We start from the raw sequence: 12,404 nt of genomic DNA, 5'->3' as shown, positions 1-12,404 counted from the left end.
TACGCCGTATTTGATGTCTGAGACAAATATTAGGCGATTCCACGACGGATCCATCCGGGCCCAAGGCGGAAGGCATGGGCTATAGCACACAAAAATTTGGGACTCGTGCGGATTTGCAGTTTTATGGCTGTAAAATACCAAAAAATATAATGTGGTCATTTCGAGTGGGTGGAAATTGTTTCTTAGGCCGTATTTGATGTCCGGGACAAATATTAGGCGATTCCACGACGGATCCATCCGGGCCCAAGGCGGAGCGCATGGGCTATAGCACACAAAAATTTGGGACTCGCGCGGATTTGCAGTTTTATGGATGTAAAATGCCAAAAAAATAAAATGTGGTCATTTCGACTGGGTGGAAATTGTTTCTTAGGCCGTATTTGATGTCCGAGACAAATATTAGGCGATTCCACGACGGATCCATCCGGGCCCAAGGCGGAACGCATGGGCTATAGCACACAAAAATTTGGGACTCGTGCGGATTTGCAGTTTTATGGATGTAAAATGCCAAAAAAATATAATGCGGTCATTTCGAGTGGGTGGAAATTGTTTCTTACGCCGTATTTGATGTCCGAGACAAATATTAGGCGATTCCACGACGGATCCATCCGGGCCCAAGGCGGAAGGCATGGGCTATAGCACACAAAAATTTGGGACTCGCGCGGATTTGCAGTTTTATGGATGTAAAATGCCAAAAAAATATAATGTGGTCATTTCGAGTGGGTGGAAATTGTTTCTTAGGCCGTATTTGATGTCCGGGACAAATATTAGGCGATTCCACGACGGATCCATCCGGGCCCAAGGCGGAAGGCATGGGCTATAGCACACCAAAATTTGGGACTCGCGCGGATTTGCAGTTTTATGGCTGTAAAATGCCAAAAAACATAATGTGGTCATTTAGAGTGGGTGGAAATTGTTTCTTAGGCCGTATTTGAAGTCCGGGACAAATATTAGGCGATTCCACGACGGATCCATCCGGGCCAAAGGCGGAAGGCATGGGCTATAGCACACAAAAATTTGGGACTCGCGCGGATTTGCAGTTTTATGGATGTAAAATGCCAAAAAATAAAATGCGGTCATTTCGAGTGGGTGGAAATTGTTTCTTACGCCGTATTTGATGTCCGAGACAAATATTAGGCGATTCCACGACGGATCCATCCGGGCCCAAGGCGGAACGCATGGGCTATAGCACACAAAAATTTGGGACTCGCGCGGATTTGCAGTTTTATGGATGTAAAATGCCAAAAAAATATAATGTGGTCATTTCGAGTGGGTGGAAATTGTTTCTTACGCCGTATTTGATGTCTGAGACAAATATTAGGCGATTCCACGACGGATCCATCCGGGCCCAAGGCGGAAGGCATGGGCTATAGCACACCAAAATTTGGGACTCGCGCGGATTTGCAGTTTTATGGCTGTAAAATGCCAAAAAACATAATGTGGTCATTTAGAGTGGGTGGAAATTGTTTCTTAGGCCGTATTTGAAGTCCGGGACAAATATTAGGCGATTCCACGACGGATCCATCCGGGCCAAAGGCGGAAGGCATGGGCTATAGCACACAAAAATTTGGGACTCGCGCGGATTTGCAGTTTTATGGATGTAAAATGCCAAAAAATAAAATGCGGTCATTTCGAGTGGGTGGAAATTGTTTCTTACGCCGTATTTGATGTCCGAGACAAATATTAGGCGATTCCACGACGGATCCATCCGGGCCCAAGGCGGAACGCATGGGCTATAGCACACAAAAATTTGGGACTCGCGCGGATTTGCAGTTTTATGGATGTAAAATGCCAAAAAAATATAATGTGGTCATTTCGAGTGGGTGGAAATTGTTTCTTACGCCGTATTTGATGTCTGAGACAAATATTAGGCGATTCCACGACGGATCCATCCGGGCCCAAGGCGGAAGGCATGGGCTATAGCACACAAAAATTTGGGACTCGTGCGGATTTGCAGTTTTATGGCTGTAAAATACCAAAAAATATAATGTGGTCATTTCGAGTGGGTGGAAATTGTTTCTTAGGCCGTATTTGATGTCCGGGACAAATATTAGGCGATTCCACGACGGATCCATCCGGGCCCAAGGCGGAGCGCATGGGCTATAGCACACAAAAATTTGGGACTCGCGCGGATTTGCAGTTTTATGGATGTAAAATGCCAAAAAAATAAAATGTGGTCATTTCGACTGGGTGGAAATTGTTTCTTAGGCCGTATTTGATGTCCGAGACAAATATTAGGCGATTCCACGACGGATCCATCCGGGCCCAAGGCGGAACGCATGGGCTATAGCACACAAAAATTTGGGACTCGTGCGGATTTGCAGTTTTATGGATGTAAAATGCCAAAAAAATATAATGTGGTCATTTCGAGTGGGTGGAAATTGTTTCTTAGGCCGTATTTGATGTCTGAGACAAATATTAGGCGATTCCACGACGGATCCATCCGGGCCAAAGGCGGAAGGCATGGGCTATAGCACACAAATATTTGGGACTCGTGCGGATTTGCAGTTTTATGGCTGTAAAATACCAAAAAATATAATGTGGTCATTTCGAGTGGGTGGAAATTGTTTCTTATGCCGTATTTGAAGTCCGGGACAAATATTAGGCGATTCCACGACGGATCCATCCGGGCCAAAGGCGGAAGGCATGGGCTATAGCACACAAAAATTTGGGACTCGCGCGGATTTGCAGTTTTATGGCTGTAAAATGCCAAAAAACATAATGTGGTCATTTAGAGTGGGTGGAAATTGTTTCTTAAGCCGTATTTGAAGTCCGGGACAAATATTAGGCGATTCCACGACGGATCCATCCGGGCCAAAGGCGGAAGGCATGGGCTATAGCACACAAAAATTTGGGACTCGCGCGGATTTGCAGTTTTATGGCTGTAAAATGCCAAAAAATAAAATGCGGTCATTTCGAGTGGGTGGAAATTGTTTCTTACGCCGTATTTGATGTCCGAGACAAATATTAGGCGATTCCACGATGGATCCATCCGGGCCCAAGGCGGAAGGCATGGGCTATAGCACACAAAAATTTGGGACTCGCGCGGATTTGCAGTTTTATGGATGTAAAATGCCAAAAAAATATAATGTGGTCATTTCGAGTGGGTGGAAATTGTTTCTTAGGCCGTATTTGAAGTCCGGGACAAATATTAGGCGATTCCACGACGGATCCATCCGGGCCCAAGGCGGAAGGCATGGGCTATAGCACACCAAAATTTGGGACTCGTGCGGATTTGCAGTTTTATGGCTGTAAAATGCCAAAAAATATTATGTGGTCATTTCGAGTGGGTGGAAATTGTTTCTTAGGCCGTATTTGATGTCCGGGACAAATATTAGGCGATTCCACGACGGATCCATCCGGGCCCAAGGCGGAAGGCATGGGCTATAGCACACAAAAATTTGGGACTCGTGCGGATTTGCAGTTTTATGGCTGTAAAATGCCAAAAAATATAATATGGTCATTTCGAGTGGGTGGAAATTGTTTCTTAGGCCGTATTTGATGTCCGAGACAAATATTAGGCGATTCCACGACGGATCCATCCGGGCCAAAGGCGGAAGGCATGGGCTATAGCACACAAAAATTTGGGACTCGTGCGGATTTGCAGTTTTATGGCTGTAAAATGCCAAAAAATATTATGTGGTCATTTCGAGTGGGTGGAAATTGTTTCTTAGGCCGTATTTGATGTCCGGGACAAATATTAGGCGATTCCACGACGGATCCATCCGAGCCCAAGGCGGAAGGCATGGGCGCACAAAAAATTTGGGACTCGCGCGAATTTGCAGTTTTATGGCTGTAAAATGCCAAAAAATATAATGTGGTCATTTCGAGTGGGTGGAAATTGTGTCTTATGCCGTATTTGATGTCCGGGACAAATATTAGGCGATTCCACGACGGATCCATCCGGGCCCAAGGCGGAAGGCATGGGCTATAGCACACAAAAATTTTGGACTCGCGCGGATTTGCAGTTTTATGGATGTAAAATGCCAAAAAAATATAATGTGGTCATTTAGAGTGGGTGGAAATTGTTTCTTAAGCCGTATTTGAAGTCCGGGACAAATATTAGGCGATTCCACGACGGATCCATCCGGGCCAAAGGCGGAAGGCATGGGCTATAGCACACAAATATTTGGGACTCGCGCGGATTTGCAGTTTTATGGCTGTAAAATGCCAAAAAATATAATGTGGTCATTTCGAGTGGGTGGAAATTGTTTCTAAGGCCGTATTTGATGTCCGGGACAAATATTAGGCGATTCCACGACGGATCCATCCGGGCCAAAGGCGGAAGGCATGGGCTATAGCACACAAAAATTTGGGACTCGCGCGGATTTGCAGTTTTATGGCTGTAAAATGCCAAAAAATATAATGTGGTCATTTCGATCGGGTGGAAATTGTTTCTTACGCCGTATTTGAAGTCCGAGACAAATATTAGGCGATTCCACGACGGATCCATTCGGGCCCAAGGCGGAAGGCATGGGCTATAGCACACAAAAATTTTGGACTCGCGCGGATTTGCAGTTTTATGGATGTAAAATGCCAAAAAAATATAATGTGGTCATTTCGAGTGGGTGGAAATTGTTTCTTACGCCGTATTTGATGTCTGAGACAAATATTAGGAGATTCCACGATGGATCCATCCGGGCCCAAGCCGGAAGGCATGGGCTATAGCACACAAAAATTTGGGACTCGTGCGGATTTGCAGTTTTATGGCTGTAAAATGCCAAAAAAATATAATGTGGTCATTTCGAGTGGGTGGAAATTGTTTCTTACGCCGTATTTGATGTCTGAGACAAATATTTGGCGATTCCACGACGGATCCATCCGGGCCCAAGGCGGAAGGCATGGGCTATAGCAGACAAAAATTTGGGACTCGTGCGGATTTGCAGTTTTATGGCTGTAAAATGCCAAAAAATATAATATGGTCATTTCGAGTGGGTGGAAATTGTTTCTTAGGCCGTATTTGATGTCGGGGACAAATATTAGGCGATTCCACGACGGATCCATCCGGGCCCAAGGCGGAAGGCATGGGCTATAGCACACAAAAATTTGGGACTCGCGCGGATTTGCAGTTTTATGGCTGTAAAATGCCAAAAAATATAATGTGGTCATTTCTAGTGGGTGGAAATTGTTTCTTATGCCGTATTTGATGTCCGGGACAAATATTAGGCGATTCCACGACGGATCCATCCGAGCCCAAGGCGGAAGGCATGGGCGCACAAAAAATTTGGGACTCGCGCGAATTTGCAGTTTTATGGCTGTAAAATGCCAAAAAATATAATGTGGTCATTTCGAGTGGGTGGAAATTGTGTCTTATGCCGTATTTGATGTCCGGGACAAATATTAGGCGATTCCAGGACGGATCCATCCAGGCCAAAGGCGGAAGGCATGGGCTATAGCACACAAATATTTGGGACTCGCGCGGATTTGCAGTTTTATGGCTGTAAAATGCCAAAAAACATAATGTGGTCATTTAGAGTGGGTGGAAATAGTTTCTTAAGCCGTATTTGAAGGCCGGGACAAATATTAGGTGATTCCACGACGGATCCATCCGGGCCAAAGGCGGAAGGCATGGGCTATAGCACACAAAAATTTGGGACTCGCGCGGATTTGCAGTTTTATGGCTGTAAAATGCCAAAAAAATATAATGCGGTCATTTCGAGTGGGTGGAATTGTTTCTTACGCCGTATTTGATGTCCGAGACAAATATTAGGCGATTCCACGACGGATCCATTCGGGCCCAAGGCGGAAGGCATGGGCTATAGCACACAAAAATTTGGGACTCGCGCGGATTTGCAGTTTTATGGATGTAAAATGCCAAAAAAATATAATGTGGTCATTTAGAGTGGGTGGAAATTGTTTCTTAGGCCGTATTTGATGTCCGGGACAAATATTAGGTGATTCCACGCCGGATCCATCCGGGCCAAAGGCGGAGGGCATGGGCTATAGCACACAAATATTTGGGACTCGCGCGGATTTGCAGTTTTATGGCTGTAAAATGCCAAAAAACATAATGTGGTCATTTAGAGTGGGTGAAAATTGTTTCTTAGGCCGTATTTGAAGTCCGGGACAAATATTAGGCGATTCCACGACGGATCCATCCGGGCCCAAGGCGGAAGGCATGGGCTATAGCACACCAAAATTTGGGACTCGTGCGGATTTGCAGTTTTATGGCTGTAAAATGCCAAAAAATATTATGTGGTCATTTCGAGTGGGTGGAAATTGTTTCTTAGGCCGTATTTGATGTCCGGGACAAATATTAGGCGATTCCACGACGGATCCATCCGGGCCCAAGGCGGAAGGCATGGGCTATAGCACACAAAAATTTGGGACTCGCGCAGATTTGCAGTTTTATGGATGTAAAATGCCAAAAAAATAAAATGTGGTCATTTCGACTGGGTGGAAATTGTTTCTTAGGCCGTATTTGATGTCCGGGACAAATATTAGGCGATTCCACGACGGATCCATCCAGGCCAAAGGCGGAAGGCATGGGCTATAGCACACAAATATTTGGGACTCGCGCGGATTTGCAGTTTTATGGCTGTAAAATGCCAAAAAACATAATGTGGTCATTTAGAGTGGGTGGAAATTGTTTCTTAAGCCGTATTTGAAGTCCGGGACAAATATTAGGCGATTCCACGACGGATCCATCCGGTCCAAAGGAGGAAGGCATGGGCTATAGCACACAAAAATTTGGGACTCGCGCGGATTTGCAGTTTTATGGCTGTAAAATGCCAAAAAATAAAATGCGGTCATTTCGAGTGGGTGGAAATTGTTTCTTACGCCGTATTTGATGTCCGAGACAAATATTAGGCGATTCCACGACGGATCCATCCGGGCCCAAGGCGGAAGGCATGGGCTATAGCACACAAAAATTTGGGACTCGCGCGGATTTGCAGTTTTATGGCTGTAAAATGCCAAAAAACATAATGTGGTCATTTAGAGTGGGTGGAAATTGTTTCTTAAGCCGTATTTGAAGTCCGGGACAAATATTAGGCGATTCCACGACGGATCCATCCGGTCCAAAGGAGGAAGGCATGGGCTATAGCACACAAAAATTTGGGACTCGCGCGGATTTGCAGTTTTATGGCTGTAAAATACCAAAAAATATAATGTGGTCATTTAGAGTGGGTGGAAATTGTTTCTTAGGCCGTATTTGATGTCGGGGACAAATATTAGGCGATTCCACGACGGATCCATCCGGGCCCAAGGCGGAAGGCATGGGCTATAGCACACAAAAATTTTGGACTCGTGCGGATTTGCAGTTTTATGGCTGTAAAATGCCAAAAAATATAATATGGTCATTTCGAGTGGGTGGAAATTGTTTCTTAGGCCGTATTTGATGCCGGGACAAATATTAGGCGATTCCACGACGGATCCATCCGGGCCCAAGGCGGAAGGCATGGGCTATAGCACACAAAAATTTGGGACTCGCGCAGATTTGCAGTTTTATGGATGTAAAATGCCAAAAAAATAAAATGTGGTCATTTCGACTGGGTGGAAATTGTTTCTTAGGCCGTATTTGATGTCCGGGACAAATATTAGGCGATTCCACGACGGATCCATCCAGGCCAAAGGCGGAAGGCATGGGCTATAGCACACAAATATTTGGGACTCGCGCGGATTTGCAGTTTTATGGCTGTAAAATGCCAAAAAACATAATGTGGTCATTTAGAGTGGGTGGAAATTGTTTCTTAAGCCGTATTTGAAGTCCGGGACAAATATTAGGCGATTCCACGACGGATCCATCCGGTCCAAAGGAGGAAGGCATGGGCTATAGCACACAAAAATTTGGGACTCGCGCGGATTTGCAGTTTTATGGCTGTAAAATGCCAAAAAATAAAATGCGGTCATTTCGAGTGGGTGGAAATTGTTTCTTACGCCGTATTTGATGTCCGAGACAAATATTAGGCGATTCCACGACGGATCCATCCGGGCCCAAGGCGGAAGGCATGGGCTATAGCACACAAAAATTTGGGACTCGCGCGGATTTGCAGTTTTATGGATGTAAAATGCCAAAAAAATATAATGTGGTCATTTCGAGTGGGTGGAAATTGTTTCTTACGCCGTATTTGATGTTTGAGACAAATATTAGGCGATTCCACGACGGATCCATCCGGGCCCAAGGCGGAAGGCATGGGCTATAGCACACAAAAATTTGGGACTCGTGCGGATTTGCAGTTTTATGGCTGTAAAATACCAAAAAATATAATGTGGTCATTTAGAGTGGGTGGAAATTGTTTCTTAGGCCGTATTTGAAGTCCGGGACAAATATTAGGCGATTCCACGACGGATCCATCCGGGCCCAAGGCGGAAGGCATGGGCTATAGCACACCAAAATTTGGGACTCGTGCGGATTTGCAGTTTTATGGCTGTAAAATGCCAAAAAATATAATGTGGTCATTTCGAGTGGGTGGAAATTGTTTCTTAGGCCGTATTTGATGTCCGGGACAAATATTAGGCGATTCCACGATGGATCCATCCGGGCCCAAGGCGGAAGGCATGGGCTATAGCACACAAAAATTTGGGACTCGCGCGGATTTGCAGTTTTACGGCTGTAAAATGCCAAAAAATATAATGTGGTCATTTCGAGTGGGTGGAAATTGTTTCTTAGGCCGTATTTGATGTCCGGGACAAATATTAGGCGATTCCACGACGGATCCATCCGGGCCAAAGGAGGAAGGCATGGGCTATAGCACACAAAAATTTGGGACTCGCGCGGATTTGCAGTTTTACGGCTGTAAAATGCCAAAATATATAATGTGGTCATTTCGAGTGGGTGGAAATTGTTTCTTAGGCCGTATTTGATGTCGGGGACAAATATTAGGCGATTCCACGACGGATCCATCCGGGCCCAAGGCGGAAGGCATGGGCTATAGCACACAAAAATTTGGGACTCGCGCGGATTTGCAGTTTTATGGCTGTAAAATGCCAAAAAAATATAATGCGGTCATTTCGAGTGGGTGGAATTGTTTCTTACGCCGTATTTGATGTCCGAGACAAATATTAGGCGATTCCACGACGGATCCATTCGGGCCCAAGGCGGAAGGCATGGGCTATAGCACACAAAAATTTGGGACTCGCGCGGATTTGCAGTTTTATGGCTGTAAAATGCCAAAAAAATATAATGCGGTCATTTCGAGTGGGTGGAATTGTTTCTTACGCCGTATTTGATGTCCGAGACAAATATTAGGCGATTCCACGACGGATCCATTCGGGCCCAAGGCGGAAGGCATGGGCTATAGCACACAAAAATTTGGGACTCGCGCGGATTTGCAGTTTTATGGCTGTAAAATGCCAAAAAACATAATGTGGTCATTTAGAGTGGGTGGAAATTGTTTCTTAAGCCGTATTTGAAGTCCGGGACAAATATTAGGCGATTCCACGACGGATCCATCCGGTCCAAAGGAGGAAGGCATGGGCTATAGCACACAAAAATTTGGGACTCGCGCGGATTTGCAGTTTTATGGCTGTAAAATACCAAAAAATATAATGTGGTCATTTAGAGTGGGTGGAAATTGTTTCTTAGGCCGTATTTGATGTCGGGGACAAATATTAGGCGATTCCACGACGGATCCATCCGGGCCCAAGGCGGAAGGCATGGGCTATAGCACACAAAAATTTTGGACTCGCGCAGATTTGCAGTTTTATGGATGTAAAATGCCAAAAAAATAAAATGTGGTCATTTCGACTGGGTGGAAATTGTTTCTTAGGCCGTATTTGATGTCCGGGACAAATATTAGGCGATTCCACGACGGATCCATCCAGGCCAAAGGCGGAAGGCATGGGCTATAGCACACAAATATTTGGGACTCGCGCGGATTTGCAGTTTTATGGCTGTAAAATGCCAAAAAACATAATGTGGTCATTTAGAGTGGGTGGAAATTGTTTCTTAAGCCGTATTTGAAGTCCGGGACAAATATTAGGCGATTCCACGACGGATCCATCCGGTCCAAAGGAGGAAGGCATGGGCTATAGCACTCAAAAATTTGGGACTCGCGCGGATTTGCAGTTTTATGGCTGTAAAATGCCAAAAAATAAAATGCGGTCATTTCGAGTGGGTGGAAATTGTTTCTTACGCCGTATTTGATGTCCGAGACAAATATTAGGCGATTCCACGACGGATCCATCCGGGCCCAAGGCGGAAGGCATGGGCTATAGCACACAAAAATTTGGGACTCGCGCGGATTTGCAGTTTTATGGATGTAAAATGCCAAAAAAATATAATGTGGTCATTTCGAGTGGGTGGAAATTGTTTCTTACGCCGTATTTGATGTTTGAGACAAATATTAGGCGATTCCACGACGGATCCATCCGGGCCCAAGGCGGAAGGCATGGGCTATAGCACACAAAAATTTGGGACTCGTGCGGATTTGCAGTTTTATGGCTGTAAAATACCAAAAAATATAATGTGGTCATTTAGAGTGGGTGGAAATTGTTTCTTAGGCCGTATTTGAAGTCCGGGACAAATATTAGGCGATTCCACGACGGATCCATCCGGGCCCAAGGCGGAAGGCATGGGCTATAGCACACCAAAATTTGGGACTCGTGCGGATTTGCAGTTTTATGGCTGTAAAATGCCAAAAAATATTATGTGGTCATTTCGAGTGGGTGGAAATTGTTTCTTAGGCCGTATTTGATGTCCGGGACAAATATTAGGCGATTCCACGACGGATCCATCCGGGCCCAAGGCGGAAGGCATGGGCTATAGCACACAAAAATTTGGGACTCGCGCGGATTTGCAGTTTTATGGCTGTAAAATGCCAAAAAACATAATGTGGTCATTTAGAGTGGGTGGAAATTGTTTCTTAGGCCGTATTTGATGTCGGGGACAAATATTAGGCGATTCCACGACGGATCCATCCGGGCCCAAGGCGGAAGGCATGGGCTATAGCACACAAAAATTTTGGACTCGCGCGGATTTGCAGTTTTATGGATGTAAAATGCCAAAAAAATATAATGTGGTCATTTAGAGTGGGTGGAAATTGTTTCTTAGGCCGTATTTGATGTCCGGGACAAATATTAGGTGATTCCACGCCGGATCCATCCGGGCCAAAGGCGGAGGGCATGGGCTATAGCACACAAAAATTTGGGACTCGCGCGGATTTGCAGTTTTATGGCTGTAAAATGCCAAAAAATATAATGTGGTCATTTAGAGTGGGTGGAAATTGTTTCTTAGGCCGTATTTGAAGTCCGGGACAAATATTAGGCGATTCCACGACGGATCCATCCGGGCCCAAGGCGGAAGGCATGGGCTATAGCACACAAAAATTTGGGACTCGCGCGGATTTGCAGTTTTATGGCTGTAAAATGCCAAAAAATAAAATGCGGTCATTTCGAGTGGGTGGAAATTGTTTCTTACGCCGTATTTGATGTCCGAGACAAATATTAGGCGATTCCACGACGGATCCATCCGGGCCCAAGGCGGAAGGCATGGGCTATAGCACACAAAAATTTGGGACTCGCGCGGATTTGCAGTTTTATGGCTGTAAAATGCCAAAAAACATAATGTGGTCATTTAGAGTGGGTGAAAATTGTTTCTTAGGCCGTATTTGAAGTCCGGGACAAATATTAGGCGATTCCACGACGGATCCATCCGGGCCCAAGGCGGAAGGCATGGGCTATAGCACACCAAAATTTGGGACTCGTGCGGATTTGCAGTTTTATGGCTGTAAAATGCCAAAAAATATTATGTGGTCATTTCGAGTGGGTGGAAATTGTTTCTTAGGCCGTATTTGATGTCCGGGACAAATATTAGGCGATTCCACGACGGATCCATCCGGGCCCAAGGCGGAAGGCATGGGCTATAGCACACAAAAATTTGGGACTCGCGCAGATTTGCAGTTTTATGGATGTAAAATGCCAAAAAAATAAAATGTGGTCATTTCGACTGGGTGGAAATTGTTTCTTAGGCCGTATTTGATGTCCGGGACAAATATTAGGCGATTCCACGACGGATCCATCCAGGCCAAAGGCGGAAGGCATGGGCTATAGCACACAAATATTTGGGACTCGCGCGGATTTGCAGTTTTATGGCTGTAAAATGCCAAAAAACATAATGTGGTCATTTAGAGTGGGTGGAAATTGTTTCTTAAGCCGTATTTGAAGTCCGGGACAAATATTAGGCGATTCCACGACGGATCCATCCGGTCCAAAGGAGGAAGGCATGGGCTATAGCACACAAAAATTTGGGACTCGCGCGGATTTGCAGTTTTATGGCTGTAAAATGCCAAAAAATAAAATGCGGTCATTTCGAGTGGGTGGAAATTGTTTCTTACGCCGTATTTGATGTCCGAGACAAATATTAGGCGATTCCACGACGGATCCATCCGGGCCCAAGGCGGAAGGCATGGGCTATAGCACACAAAAATTTGGGACTCGCGCGGATTTGCAGTTTTATGGCTGTAAAA

The sequence above is a fragment of the Nicotiana tabacum genome, chromosome 1, assembly GCF_000715075.1.
Source record: "Nicotiana tabacum cultivar K326 chromosome 1, ASM71507v2, whole genome shotgun sequence".
Taxonomy (NCBI): Eukaryota; Viridiplantae; Streptophyta; class Magnoliopsida; order Solanales; family Solanaceae; genus Nicotiana; species Nicotiana tabacum.
This window is presented reverse-complemented; position numbering follows the sequence as displayed.